At 35.4% G+C, this 12,970-nt stretch overlaps 1 pseudogene; it reads left to right on the forward strand.

Moving 5' to 3' along the window:
• The first annotated feature begins 273 nt into the window (after window positions 1–273).
• LOC101422910 (ATP synthase subunit beta, mitochondrial pseudogene) overlaps window positions 274–12,970 on the forward strand; it is a 100,279-nt pseudogene continuing 87,582 nt past the window's right edge.

The following is a 12,970-nucleotide window of genomic DNA, read 5'->3' on the forward strand; positions in this document are numbered from 1 at the left end:
CTTTGTGATTGGCATGGTGGCACCCTACTACAATATGGTCTCAAACACATAGGAACAGTTTCCTCATTTTTTATTACCATAGCATCGCAAAGTGCTAGGCACCTAAATAGAAATGGTTGAATTGAACAGACCAGAAAACCCAGAAATAGACCCCAGTGGATATAAGACTGTGCTTTATCATATCAATTTATCAGTTCACTCTACCTTTTGATTTTAAGCATCCCAAAACAAAGAGCAAGATCAAGAGCAAGATAGAACTTGTCCAGCTCACAAATGGACAATCTTGTCAATGAAGGAACAGACACAGGGTATGATCAAGCAGTGATGGGAGTAAGTGGTATCAGGGTAAGTGGATAGCTGGAATGCCAGTGTGAACCAATGGAAAAGGTAATGATTATTGGATTACTATGAGGAAAACTCAGCAACATTTTTGGTGGTGGGGGAAAGGACTTCAGTCACACCTTAAAATAACACCAGTTTACTAGAGTTAAATATCCTTTCATCTAGCATCTGTTGAATGCTCTTACTCTCTTGTAAATAAATAGCCCATACTGCTGGCTCTTGAATAGCTCAGAGAAGTAGGACAGACCTGCATCTAAAAAGGTCAGTTATAAAACTGTATGGAAGAGCCATGAAAAAGATAAGAGTAACAGGAACTCAAATAACAACATAACTGTTACAGGTGGAAGAATGATATAGGAAAACACAAAGATTTCTCAGATTCAAACATCTACAATTCTGAAGTTCCACATATACACATTTACACACGGAACTTTTTTAAAAAAGAATAAAATATGAGCATAAATAGGAGAAATAGTTTAAAAGCATTTGCTTTGAGGAGCTCAAATTAATTAATAAGAAAATCATCAAGACATCAATAAATACATGAACAAAAGAGCTAATAGGCCCATAATTCACACAAGAGAAAATTCACATTCTTTTCTCCAGTCTATGACACTAGAAGATGTTAAACAGAATTAATAGCCACTTTTCTCAGAAAACAAAAGGATTGGTTAAATATATAAATACTGATTGTACTGATGGCCATATATTAAGGCTGTGTCCAATACTTTCTGTTTATTTCTGAAAAGTACACTGTAAGGTAGGTATTATTGTTCCCATTTTACTGGTGAGAAAACAATGTTCAAAGAATTTAAGGAACTTGTCTTGGGTAATTCCACTTGCAAATGACAAAACTGAGTTTTATCCTCACATATAATTCTTTCCATTATATGAAGTTGTCTACCTATTCTATTTCAAAAAGAGGAGAAAATTCCCAACTGCCTCACTGGTACAGTTGCTTCAGTGTGCTCTTTGTAACTGGTCAGCATTTTAAAAGAATCTTTCAAAGGGTCATAACCTTTGGCCCATTTCTCAAAATTCACCCAAGGCTTCAATATTTAAACCAGAAAAAGTTGTTAGGGACAGCAACATGCAATGTGGTAGAATTGAAATAGGTGAAAAATAAGAAATGCTATCTAACTAGATAAAAGGGATGGTAAACTAGTTCATGGTTCTTTCAACTTTGTGGAATATTTTGCTGCCCATAAAAAGGTGTGTGACGATTTTATTTCAGTATGGTAAAATAGAATGTTAAGTATATAAAAATGATATCACATAAACCAAGATTAGAAAGAGAAGCTGAAAAATGAAGCAGGCTGATTAATTTGGGTAGTGAGATTATAGGTGTTTTTCTTTTTCTTTTTGTATTTATATATTTCTACAATAAACTTCTTCCAAAAAATGACTAGCATCTGCTCTTTTTCTTTAAAACAGATTAAATGACACTTTGATCACACAAACTACAAGAAGGAAATTTTATAAACTCAATGTTCTTCACTGCATTATTATTTATAAAGAAAAAATTTAGAATTTGCCTATTTCTAATAACAGGGAAAACAGGTAATTAAATCATGGTATACATGATCAATGGAATATTATAACCATTGAAATAATTTTGGAAACCATTGAACAGTGTCAAGTGTTTACAAGTTAAAAAATATTTATCATTACATGAGGGCTTATTGCATCTATATAAAAAATGTATTGATAAGGATGAAGAAGAACCACTGATAATTTTAAGTCATGGTGTTAAAGCAATATGACTATTGCTGCTTTTATTTTTGTTTTCTTAAACTTTCTTAGATATGGTTATTTTATAACTATTAATTTCGTAAAATGAATGAACAAAAGTAATTTTTTTAGCTTAAAGGAATTATCTCATTTCAAATTTGTGATCCACTATTGAAATCTACCAGTAAGTCAAATCTGAAAATACCTCTGAACCCAGAGAATATCTGGAGATTTAAGGGTGCTTCTCCTTCTGTTCCACAGAAGAATGAGAGATCTTTGGAAATGTTCTTTTGATCCTGATAGTGGTTACAAAGCTCTACTATAGATCTGACATCAAAGAACAGGACACACATCTAAGCTCTATTTGGGTACCAAGATTGTATGCGCATAGTTCCCCTGCTCAATTTCAAGCAAGAATAAGGTGAGGAAGGGTTGAACCCTTCCTCTTTTTGTGAGACATAAAAGGGAAACAAGGGAAAACTTTAACCACTGCCTAAAATGGATGACTGTCTGTAAATTTTGTCAGTACTAATTGATACAGTAGGTCTCAAGTCAGTCACTCAGAGATCCTTTCTGATCTTTGCTATGCTTCATTCTCGCTCATCCCTCGGGCTCGCACAACTCCATCCTGCCTCAACGCTTCAGGATTGTTTTGTCAAGGTAGACCTTACATTCTCTAATTTCACATGATTTCATACTGATTTTATATATCTTAAATCCATCTCTCCCATGTTTTCTAGGCTTCAGATCCCACTCCCCTTGACTCCCAGGATCCTTCAGTTGATGGTTTCTCCTCCAAAATCTAACCAATCCTCCTCCTCTCTACAAAAGACTCTATCACAGGTAGCCCACCAGGGTCCTTAGAGCCCAAATAATCAACTACTTCTCCAATTCTCTAGCTAGTTATAACATGGGTCCTTCTCTCCTCTTCAAAAGCTAAATATCCATGATATACTACAATCTAGACCAGCTAGTTTTATCTTCCTGTAAGCCTTCCCTTTCCAACAGAAAGAGTATTCTTCAACCAAATGATAAATTTTACTGATATAAGGACTTATCATATAGTGGAGAAGGTAATTGTCTGACTTGGTATTAGAAGCTGTGTCTAAGATCAGTTTCCCTCCAAAGAATACCTATAAATTCTCATGTCAACAATCTGGGTTCCTGAAACGTTCAACCAGCCCTACTCAGCTCTTCTCTTTAGTTTTCCTTTGCATTCTGTTTCACTCTCTACCTTGAAGAAAGAAATATGCCTTCTCTGGAGCCTCTTCCATTTTTTTTCCAGAATCTACTTACATTTTATTTACCAAAATATTTAAATCTTCCCTGGAACATAGAGATCCAGAAGTATTCTTGTGACCCTGTGTATTTAAAGAAATTCACCACCCATTTTTTTTTAACTTAGTCATTACTAATTTCTTCACTGTTCACTTATAATACCCTGCAGTGTAGTTTTTGTCCCTATCTCTGAGAGCTCTGAGCTACCAGTCTTTCTTCATTTGTAAAGTGAGTGCAGTTGGCACCACTGACCACCTTCTGGTCATTTTCGAAGGTTCTCCACTGGTCATTTGTCCATTTTAACACTGTTCAGGCCTAAGTCCACTCTGTGTCTGACCGTGTTGGTGGCCTACCCAGGTTTTATACACCTCTCCTACTTCCTTACAGGACCCTATCTAGTCCAGGCATGAACTCTGCCCTCGTGACCTCCATGAGACTCACAAATAAGGGAATATGAAATGTCATCAATAAATAATAAAGTAAAACTAAAGTGTATGGAAATCTTTTTTGCTTATTTTTCATCTTGATGAAAATTTGGTGATTTCACAGCAATCTAGACAGTTATCTGATGTCTAATTTACAATTTATATAGCTGATTTCATTTCTTCAGATAGCTCTTAACATGATGCTGATAGTTAAAAAATCATTTTGTCAGAAAATCCAGAAAGGGTCCACTACCAACTCTTTCAGGCACGACGATAAGTTTATGGCACCAGCTTCTCCACATACATTTTCCTTCACCTAGTAACACTTCCTCCAGGCCCTGTGTCTCCTATCATACCTTCCTCAGCTCTGAGCTATCAGTCTTTCTTCATTTGTGCAGTGAGTGCAGTTGGCACAAAGGCAGTGACCTTTCTTTCATGCTTACTTTTTTATCGTTGCTGCCAAACAGTTACCATGCATTTTGCCAAATAACACTTAAAAATTACCTCACTTTTTTGTCACAGTAATGCTATAAAATCAGGCACAGATATCATCTTATAAATGGGAAACAGAATCCCAGAGAGGCCTGGTGACTTCCTAAGCATATATTTGTGAAAGAAACAGAGGCACCTCTGGAATCTGTTCAGGGCATCTGTATTTACATGTGGCAGGGACTCCAAACTCAGAGCCAGTGCTCCTTCAACAACTCTGGAGGCAGCATGGGAAAAAGAAAGTCAATTTCATTTCCATTCTGGCCACTAGTTACTTGTATGGTTGTGATAAGCCTTGACCCTTAGCTCCTTCCTCTGAAAAGTGAAGGTGTCAAACAATTTCCAAGGTCTACTAGCCCTTACATCTCATGATTTTACCCAGTACTCTGTAAACTGACATCTGAGTGGCAAGTGTTAAATCATGGACAGGAGTAAGAATAATCCATTCATTCATTAGACTAGTATTAAATGGTCAGGGGCTGAGTATTGGCCATGTTTATCTGTTTGAAGATTATTATCAATAACAAAGCAAGCATACTCCACGCCTTTGGAGCTTACAATTCAGGGGGATGTTTAGGGAGAGGCAATGCACAAACATGCAAATAAATAATCGAGATAATGCCCAGACCCTGAAATGCATGGAAATAGAATTAAAGTCCTCCCTGAGCAGGTGAGATTTGATGGGAAGAAATTCATATACAGAGTTAGAAGAATGTTCACAGCAGAAGAAATAGAAAACTCTTAGAAAAATGTGGCAGGTCATTAGCTTCATTACTTAGAAAGACAACACTCAATTGCTTCGCTTTTTCTTCATTTTCTTCTGTGAATTAGATGTATGGAATGTAATTGTTGCCTTTCACCTCTTGGGAGAATGTGTATATTAATCTGTCCTCCAGGAAAGGAGAACATTTTGTTAGGTGCTTAGTATGGCTTCTTTAATTGATCATCAGTAGTTTGATGGAAAGAACCAAGAATATAAGGAGTGCCTGTGAGGCTAAAAAGAAGAGAGAATACAGACCCTTTGAAGTTAACAAGAAGGGAACAGAAGTCAGAGTTCATAAAATATCTTACCATATCATGCCAGGGAGGGGACAAAACTACAGGAACTAAGATTAGGCCTACCTTGGCTTGGCAAGAGGGGCTGCATTCCAGGCACTGGAAGCTCCCAATTCAAGACAAAGTCCTGTCCTTCAATATGATGTAATGGAATTATATGTTAAGGCCTGCTATAAACAAATATCAAAATTAAATATAAAATGTAGAAAAATACAAAAAGATGTTCTTTACAACAAGATAAACATCCATTAAAGCAGAAACTGATGGACATGCTAAGCCTGCAAGCCTGAAACCCTGGGGCTGCTGGGCCCCAAACCAGGAGCAGACAGAGTTTGCCTGAGGGCAATATGCTCACTGCTTGAACTTGAGGACAGGAAAGGAGGAAAGCCTGCAGGAATGCTGCCTGCACAATAGGCAATAAGAAGTTTCTGGGCTATAGTGGGGAAAAAAAAAGAAACTTAAGACACAGCCTCTTTACTAGGACCTAAAAGTTTTTAGTATCTCAATGTTGTGCTGAAGGGGAGCCTTAGCAAGTAATATAAAACCTGGTTTTTTGATGAAGGGCTTTTTGGAGCCCCAGAAAAGCCCAGGCCAAAAAAATTATTTGAGTTAGAAAAAACACCAAAACAAAGTCTCAAGCGAAGGGGGAACAATCTAAAATGTAAGAAGGTCAGTAATACTAAGATAAGTAAGCAATTAAGTTAACAAGTTAAAATAGTCAATCCAGATTAATTAATTTTTAATTAGTTTGAAAAAGACATTAAAATATGTAGCTATGGTATCCTCAAAGTGGAAAGCAAAATTTTAAAAGAGAAAAACAGACAAAAAGCAAAAAGACAAAAAAGATATATATATGGTTATGTATATATATACACACACACATATATATATATATGAAAGTATCAGATAAAACTACTTTTGGAAATAAAAACACAGTCACTGCAATAAACAGTCAATGGAAAAGAGACACTCCAAAATAGACATTGTCAAAAATAGTCAGTTAATTGGACAATATTTTTAAGTATTCAGCTAGAATATAGCATGAAAAATTATTAAAGTATTAAGAGAGATCAAGGTTAGTCTCAGAGGTACCAATATATGTCTAATTGGGGTTTCAGAGGAATACAGAGGAAATGTTGAAGAAGCAATATCAGATACACTAAGGATTTTCTAGAATAAAGGATATATAAGGATTCTTGACAACATGCACTCAGAGTACTGAACAAGATAAAAATAAATTCATATGTAGATATTGTTAGAGGCTTGCAATAATTAACAAGCTGTAGCTCAGTTTCTCCTAATATGCACTCGGGAAAGGCTAACCCCATCCCCCATAAGCCTATGTGTATAAGGGCACAGCACTTCCCCACAGGTTAAACAAAGAAACCACATAGAGATGGGAGTAAAGGGAAATGGAGACCTTCCCTACCTGATTATCAAAGGGAGATAAAGAAACCCTTTAATCCCTACAGATCAAAGAAACATCTGCTCCTGCAGCACTTCAAGAAACCAAAGCTTCCTAACCCACTATCTTCTAGGCATTATCAGGAAAATTTTCACCTCTAGGGCTTCCTATTGGTCCCTGCACATCACTCGATCCATCAACCCCCTCCCACCAACTATCATTTCCCCACCTAGGAAAGTTCTGTATAAATTCAAATCCCCCCCTTCCAGGAGTGGGCTGAAGTCTCTCTTCAGACCCCCACCATGCTGGTGGGGGGCTGAAGTCTGTTCTTCAGACCCCCTCCTTTGGGAGAACTTCTCAATAAATTCTTTCTCTGCCTGTGGTCATATCAGTCTCTATGTCCCAGTGAGCACCATTTTTCTCCAACAGATATATTAAAGTAAAACTACAGAAGTCATGGATTAAGGAAAAAAATTTAAGAGCTCCCCAAATGTGCTTTCATCAGCTGTAACAAATTTATCACACCATGCAAAGTGTTAATAATAGGGTGCTATATGGGAATCATGTATTGTTCTGTAGACCCACAACTTCTCTAATTAAAAAGTCATAATAAAATAAAATAAAACCTACATGGAGGGGAGGGTAAGGGAAGAGCTATAACCCAGGAGTAGGTAATAATGATAAAACCACCAGCTTGTATCATTTAAAGTATTGATGAAATACAGAAAACAGAATACAATATAAAATTCTTTATGCAATTAAATGATTATTAGAGATAGGGCAGGAGAAAATTAACAAAAACGTTTATATATACAATGACTAGGAGATTGGAAACTCACTGGAAGATCCCTCTGGAAGAGCTACCAAACTGAATTCATAGAAGAAAAGTATCCTAGGAGGATCTTTGGAGAAAGAAAGAAGGCAAGAAAGTAGGAAAAAAAAATAGTGAGAGAACAGATCAAAACCCAAGTATATCAGCAACTATAATAAATATAAATTGACTTATGATTTTCAGACTGGAATTTAATGAAATATGCTGCTTATAAGAGATACACTTTAAATATCAGGATAAGAAAGGTAGAAAATAAGATGGAGTAAGGTATTCCAGGAACACACTTTGGAAAAGAAACACAGTATCCTTCTCATAGTATTAGACAATATGAATTTTAAGGCAAAAAGTATAATTAGATATGAAGAGGGGTATTTCCTAATTTTACAAGAGGTGATACAAGAGAAATACACAATCTATTTAAATTTTTATATGCTTGATAATATGACCTAATAATATAGAGTAAAAAAATGACAACTGAAGAAAAAACAACCACAATAATAGAGAAGATGCAAAAAATCATCTGTCACAGAAACTGTAAGGACACATACTTAAAAATCAGTAATAATATAGAAATTTTATAAAATACAATAAGCATGAGGTATTTGACTTAGAACACTTTGCCTAACAACTGCAGAACAAATGGAAACTTTCCCAAAGACAACCATATGCTGGTTCAAAAAGAAATCCAGATTTTAATTAAGCTAAAAACCAATAAAAAAAGATAATTAGAAAACCCCCAACTACCTAGACATTAAGGAATGTACTGCTAAATGATCCATGAGTCAAAGAAGACATCAAAACAAAAATAAGAAAAAATTTTACCTGAATGATAGTGAAGATATGATATATTAAAATTTCAGCATCAACAAATGGTATGGGAATAACTTGATATCCAATCAAAAAGATGAAACTGAACCCTCTACCTCATACTAAACACAAACACTAACTCAAACTTGATCATAGACCTAAATATAAGAGCGAAAACAATAAAACTCTTAAAAGAAAACATAGGACTAATCCTTTGTGGACAAGAGTTAGGCAATGGATTCTTAGATGTGACACCAAAAGCACAAATGACAAAAGAAAATAAAGATAAATTAGAAGACATCATAATTTAAAACTTTTGTACTTCAAAGATACCATCAAAAAGACAACCCACAGCATGGGAGAAGATATTTGTAAATCACATATCTAATAAGGGACTTGCACATAGAACTCTTAAACTCAAAGATAAAAACACAACTATCCCAATTACAAACTGGCTAAGAGATTTGTATAGGCATTTTTATAAAGAAAATGTACAAATGGCCAATAAGCACATGAAAAGATATCCAATATTATTAGTCATTCAGGAAATGCAAATCAAAACCATAATGAGATGTTACTTCTGTGGTGGTTTAAAGCAACATGTACTCCAGAAAAACATGTTCATAAATTTAATCCAATCCTGTGGATGCAAACCCATTGTAAGCAGAACATTTTGATGAGGTTACTTCAGTTAAAGTAAATGGGTCAGTCAGTATGGGTCTTAATTCTATTACTGGAGTGCTTTATAAGAGAATGAAATTTAGAGAGAAAGAAAGAAATCCAGGGAAGCAAGAAGCTGAGATCAACAAAACCTGGAAGAGAAGAGACCAGCAGATACTGCCATGTGCCTTGCCATATGACAGAGGAGCCAAGGATTGCCAGCAGCCAGTCTTTGGGAAGAAACCATCAACATTGATAATGCCTTGATTTGGATATTTTCCTGGCCTCAAAACTATAAGCAAATAAATTCCCATTGTTTAACTCAACCCATTTCATGGTATTTGCTTTAAGTAGTCTAGGGAGCTAGAACAAAGTCAAACTCACTAAGATGGCTATAATAATAATAATAATCTTTAAAAGACAGATAATAATAAATATTGATAGGCATATGGAGAAATTGGAACTCCCATACATTGCTGGTACAATTGTAAAATTTTGTAACCATTTTGGAAAATACTTTGGCAGTTTTTCAAAATGTTAGACTGAGTTGTCATAAGACTGAGCCATTCCTGGATATATACTCAAGAGAAATGAAAACACACATCTATATAAAAATTAGTATTAGAATGTTCATAACATCAGTATTCATAATAAACAAAAAGTAGAAATGACCCAAATGTCCAACAACCGATGAATGGACAAACAAAATATGAATATGTCTATTACCCAGAGTTAGCCATACTGTGAAGTTTGAGGGCACAGTTCCCAGACTGCCAAGGCTGCCCAAGACTTCTGATAACAAGTGCAGGGAGTTAGGATCCAACTACAAAATTTAGAGGGAGGATGCAAGATTATCTCACTTCTGACACTAACTACAAGTTCAAAGAGTTTCCAAAGCCACTCTCAGTTTTCATAATTCACTAGAAGGACTCACAGAACTCACTGAAAGCTACTAGACTCATTGTTATGGTATACAGGGAAAGAATACAGATCAAAATAAGCCAAAGGAAGAGATGCAGAGGGCAGAAACTGCAAAGGTTCCAAACATGAAGCTTCCATTGGCTCCACAGTGGAGTCAGGAGGCATTATCCTTCCAGCATCAATGTGTGATAATATGCATAGAGCATGCCAGTGAAGGAAGCTTGCCTGAGCTTCACTGTCCAGAGTTATTATTGGGACTTCATTATATAGGCATGTTTGATTGCCTAGATGGTTGAACTCAGTCTCCAGGTCAACTGATATCACTCAACCTAAAGTCCCCTACCCAAAATCAGATGGTTGGTGCTTCTGGCATGGCTACCCTCCACCCTATGATTACCAGGTATGGCTGGCCCCTCTTAAGATCCAGTGAGTAAGCCCACTCTAAACCAAGGCAGGCCTACTATGTATGACATATATTACCTTCCTGAAACAGAAGGTAAAGGTCAGACTTCTCTTTTGACAAGGCCAAATTCTTCACAATACATCTATACAATGAAATTTTATTCAGAAATAAAAGAAATGAAATGCTACAACTTGGAAAAGTTTTGAAACCATTATATGTTAAGTGAAAGATGTCAGATACAAAAAAGTCACATATTGTATGGTTCCATTTATATGAAATACCCATAATAGGCAAATCCAAAGTAGATTGGTGGTTGCCAGGAGCTGAAGAAAGGAATAAGGGAATGACTACTGGTGGGTTAATTTTTGGAGAAATTAAATGTTACAAAATTAGATAGCAGAGATGGTTGCAAAACTATCCTAATATACTAAAACCCACTGAATTGTATACTTTAAAATGGTGAATTTTATTACATGAGAATTATATCACAATAAAGCTGTTATTTTAAAACTAAGGGCAGATAGGTGCAGCTAAAGGAGTGTTGTTTAAATGGAAATTTCTAATCGAAGTGCATATGTTAGGAAAGAAGAAAGTTTGAAATTCAATTATCTAAGTATCCACTTCAAGAAGCTAGAACAAGAACAGAAAATTAAACCCACAAAAAGAAATAAAGATAAAAACAGAAACCATTTAAATAGGAAACAAACATAAAGAGAGAAAAGTCAGGATAGGCAAAAACTCTTTCTTTAAAAAGATAACTTAAAAAAGAGAAAACACAAACTATTTCTAAAATAAAAGGAGTCATTAATATAGTCATTAATATTCCAAAGGAATTATAAATTTAAAAAGATATTATGAATAACTTTATTCCAATAAATTTGACTGTCTGGATAAAACAGAAAATTCTTCAAAAATGCAAATTATCAAAGATTACGAAAAAAAATAGAAAGTGGAATAACATAAAAACCATGCCTAATGAAACAGGTCAGCATGCCAAGTCTTTGATCTTAATCCTTGTACTTATAAACCTTAATCCTGTAAAAATGAGACTAAGCCTAATTGGAATTAATGCCTAAGAGTTACCTCCTGAAAGCCTCCTTGTCACTCAAATGTAGTCTCTTTCTAAGCCAAACTCTGCAAATAAACCTATTAACTTCCTTGCAATGTGGGGCACAACTCTCAGGGATGAGCCTTCCTGGCACAGAGGGATTATTGCCAAGCATTAATCAGCTATGCATTTGGAAAATACCTTGGACAAAAGAGGGAAATACTAAATAAAACAGAGTTTTTATGACTAAGAGTTTTCAAAGTGAGTTGGGATGTCATTCAGGTGGTTACGCTTATGCATGTCTCAGGCAAATTTCACAAACTGCCACAGTAAACAAAGCATGGAACAAGAGTTCCCCCCTGAAGCACTAGGGATGTCTGGACACCACAGCCAAGACACAGTTTCTTGAAATCAACCCTCCCTTAGGGGGCCATATCTGAGAATATATGAAAATTTATTTTTGCAATATAACAGTTACTCTCAATATAATTCCCCTAATAATGATTCTTTTACTTCTTTTATTTGAAGCTATATTTTTCAATATACCTGTTAAATATGTTTCTCAGAGACTTGAATTTTCAGAGTGTTCATTTGCTGATTGAGCCTCAAAACGCATAAGAGTTGTGGCCAACTCCTACTCTCCAGTTCTTTGGGCCTGCTCTTGACAACTAACAAAATGATGATGATGATGGATAAGCCCCATCCCCAAAACAAGGATTATCTACAACTGCAAGTGAACAATTTCTTCACTCTGCCCCATAACATCTAAGTCCCTTCTCAGCCTAAACCAGTCAGAGTGGACTTCATCCCAAATCCCTCAAGACTGAGGAATGAACAAGCATATAGGGGGAGTATAACCATGGACCAAAGAATATTTATTGTTATTGTAGTCTTCATCTTGTGCTAACAGAGTAACTTGTAACATTGAGAGAATTACAATGGCTGCAGAGGTTCAGCAGGAGGGTGGATGCATAGGCAGAGCACAGGGCATTTTTAGGGCAGTGAAATTATTCTGTATGATATTGTAATGATAGCTACAAGATATTATACATTTGTCCAAACCTATAAAATTGTACAGCACAAAGTATAAACCATAATGTCAATTAAAGACTTTGTTTAGTCCCAATGCTTTAATATGGGTTCATGAATGGTAACAAATGTACCACATTACAGTAAAATGTTAATAATAGGGGAAACTATTTTTGTGGGAGTGGGGGGATGATATAGCAACTCTTACTTCCTAATTTTTCTGTAAATCTAAACCTTCTTTAAAAATAAAAAAAAATTACAAAATAAATTCTGAATAATCTGATATCTATTAAATAATCTGATATCCATTATTTGAAAGTCTCCCACCAGGAACACGAAAGACCCAGAAGCCTTCACCAGTGAAATCTTCCAAACATTAAGGAAGAAATAATGCCAATCTTTCACAAAACCTTCTAGAAAATATAAAGAGAGTACATTTCTTAATTCTTTATGAAGCCAGCACAACCTTGATTCCAAAATATAACAAGGATTTTATAAGAAAAATAATTGCAGATCAATGTCTCCCATGAGCATAGATTCACAA

This window comes from Dasypus novemcinctus, chromosome 2, assembly GCF_030445035.2.
Source record: "Dasypus novemcinctus isolate mDasNov1 chromosome 2, mDasNov1.1.hap2, whole genome shotgun sequence".
NCBI lineage: Eukaryota > Metazoa > Chordata > Mammalia > Cingulata > Dasypodidae > Dasypus > Dasypus novemcinctus.